This window comes from Belonocnema kinseyi, chromosome 3, assembly GCF_010883055.1.
Source record: "Belonocnema kinseyi isolate 2016_QV_RU_SX_M_011 chromosome 3, B_treatae_v1, whole genome shotgun sequence".
NCBI classification, from domain to species: Eukaryota; Metazoa; Arthropoda; class Insecta; order Hymenoptera; family Cynipidae; genus Belonocnema; species Belonocnema kinseyi.
Window position 1 is genome coordinate 40,043,885 of NC_046659.1, and position 3,243 is coordinate 40,047,127.

The 3,243-nt window shown below is 33.2% G+C and overlaps 1 protein-coding gene across 1 annotated transcript in view; it reads right to left on the reverse strand.

The window, feature by feature from the left end:
* Positions 1–2,887, reverse strand: part of LOC117170181 (leucine-rich repeat-containing protein 24-like) — a 133,566-nt gene extending 130,679 nt beyond the window's left edge. The window contains exon 1 of the mRNA XM_033356764.1: positions 2,537–2,887. The gene's annotated coding sequence lies outside the window, so the exon portion shown is untranslated. The remainder of the gene's footprint in view (positions 1–2,536) is intronic.
* Positions 2,888–3,243: the final 356 nt, after the last annotated feature.

Genomic DNA, 3,243 nt, shown 5'->3' on the forward strand with positions numbered 1-3,243 from the left:
ATATGAATTTATGTAACTGCAGGCTTATTCTGCTGCGAAATGCAATAAAACCTTAACTTCGAACGGCTATATCTCGAAAATTCAAATTCGATTCGAAGGTGAAACCAGATTTGTTTTAAAAAATTTCAGGATTCAAATCGGGCGAGAATAAGCAATCAAAATATAACAGCGAAAATTTACACTGTATTTATTTGTTGAATAAGATGTTACAAAAATTGTAATTTAAAGCTGAATGACTTTTGGTTTCGACTCGATTACGCATTGAAGATGCAACAAATAGCAAATATTAATTTCGTTTTCGAATTTGGGAAAACCGAGACGAAAAAATTATGAAACAAAACGCCAGAGTGCTAAATGGACGCCACCAAGTCCCTCAATATTGAAAACAGTACGTTTTTTGAAATCAAAAATCGTAACCATGTTTATAATTTTTTTACAACAGCAAGGTAATTATCCTGCGAGATTACTTTTCACGAGGACAAACTGTTAATGCAGACTACCACGTATAAATCTTGCATCATTTATGGAAAATAATTGTTCAAGCTCGCCCTGGATACCAATTAGTCCTAGCGCTGACTATGATTTCATTTAAATTAAGAGGTCCCCTTAAAAAACAGTTGTATTCTATAGATTTCGACGTGCTGATTTCGAAAACAATACTGATTATTCCGAAAAAAAGGTTGAATTTCATTATAAACAATTTTTTGTACGAAATTGATTTAAGTATAGTTCGTACGAATAATCACAATCACATATTTTTTGTCTATCAACGTACAGTTTACAAAAATTCGCACTAAAACATAATATTGTTTGTTAAAAACCATTTTTACAATAACAAAATGACAAAAATTACTTTTTTACAGGTTTTTTATTTTACATCGACATTTAACTTGATCTAGCTTAATTTTCAACATAACTTTCTTCATTAACATCATTAATTTATAAGAAATAAAGCCTGTTTTTGTAGTAAAAATAACATATTTCTATTTGTATTCTATACAAATTTATACAAAAGCCAAGGTTAGTATCATTATATTAAACTTCAAGAAATAAGTAGTTCTTTATACATGAGCGTGCAAAAACATGATCTAATGTAAGAAGTAACGATACGAGCACGAAATGTTATTATACTGGTCGTATTAACTGCAGATATAAGACGCTTATTCATTGCATGATTATGAAAATTTTTTATAATTATTCGTAAGCTAATGTTTCATATTGAACATACTTAATCGAGGTCAAGTTAAATGTCGATATAAAATAAAAACCCTGTGAAAGAAGTTATTTTCGTTATTTTCTCATTGTAAAAATTGTTATTAACAAACAATTTTATGTTTTTAGTACGAATTCGTGTAACCCATACGTTGATAGATAACAAATGTCTGATGGTGATTATTCGTATGAACTATACTTTCGGCGCTACATCGTTATCGCACGTTTGGAAGTTTCGGAATTTTTTAAACTTTTCAAAAACTCATAACTCGAAAACCATTGTTCGTGGAAAAAAATAAAATGGCACCGTTTTTATGTGATTTTATTTAATTTTCCCGAAAAAAATATAATAATTTGTTTTTAATTATTTAAAGCAATTGTTTATGAAAAAATTGTTTTGATCAAAATGCAAGCTTTTTTGGAATAATCAATATCGCTTTCGAAATCAGCACGTCGAAATATATAGAGTACGATTTATGTTTTTGACCATCCTAAATATTCGGCAATAGCTGGCCACCTTTGATTATCTTCTTTTCCCTAAACTGAAAATTATGTTTAAAGGTAGACGTTTGATGACGTTAAAGACATTAATTGGTTATTATGTGTGTCCTTAACACGATTCCACAAAATTAAAAATTGGAATCTATAATTCCTTCTGAATAAAATATAAGATTTATGCTGGTAAGATATTCAAGATATATCTTATCCCCTGATTCCGGTTATTTTGCCGCAATATGCATTCTATCTTATTGTATCCCATCGCATCCAATACTAGCTTATTCTAACCTATCCAATTCATATGTATTCTATCATATTTCATCCTATATGTATACTACTTCATTCTATTCTACGGAACCCTATTCAATTTTATAATATTTGGTCCTACATTACCTTTTTCTATGTAATCCTATTCTATCCTATGAAATTGTATCGTATTTTATCTTATTTAATCTAATAGTATACTATTATATTTGAAGTTTAGAGTATTCAAGACATAAGGCTGCTTGTTTTTTTCTCCTTTATAAGTTAATCATATTATCTGTCTATCATTGGAATGACATCACATGGATAATTGCCAAATAACCCTGAAACATTCTGATCACCGCCTTTATTATTTGCTGAAATTACCTTCTCTCTCTCTCTTTCTCTCTATCATTATCGTAAAACTGGATACTGTGGATTAAAACCGAATAGATTTGCAAAAGAGGAAAACATATAGATTCCGACTCTTATGAACATGAACTTTCAATACAGGATGTCTCTCTTTCAGTAGCTGTCCTTAAGGGACAACAGGACATTAAATACGCAGATTCTTTGAACTTACCTAATCCATCTCTGAAGATGAATATCCCGGACATTCGATATTTTCCTTTTTCTCCTCTTGCTCCAATGAGAAATACACTCTGCGTTTTTCCTTAACAACTCCACACACACTTTTCAGCTTCAGTATTTTCCAATCATCACAGCCTTCCAGACTTACTCTTATTCCTCAAAATTCTGAACCTGCTAGTCTCTTTTCCTGTCGAACGAAGAAGATTCCAATCGAAATATTTTGACCACACGATTTTTGTCACGGTAAAGGCATCTCATCGTCGCACTGCCTCGAAAGCAAGCGACTCGCGCAAGTTTCCCTCGGGATGGGACACGATGATGATCAAGTGAAACACAACGAACGGCACCCTAATCCAGGCCGGGTGCAGTTTCGAATTTTCTTGATAGCTGAAATGTCACGAGAATGTTTTAGACTGCTTATTGAGTGCGTGAAACGCAGACCCGCAGATCTGCCGCAGCGTCAGGACGGATCCAGTACTTCGTATTTCTTCCTTGCCGGTTGCTTGTCGCATAGCCGTCGTAGCAGCACCGTCGAATGCAGGGTAGCGTTCAATGAAATTTACCCTCTTGTCACTTCCACCCTCGCCACAAACCATTTCTCCTCCCTCAACTCCAAACAACCCTCGCTCCCTTTCATCCGTTGGGAAATTGTCGGTAATATCTTGTCGGGAAATGTGCTCGAGAATATTCTAAACAAGA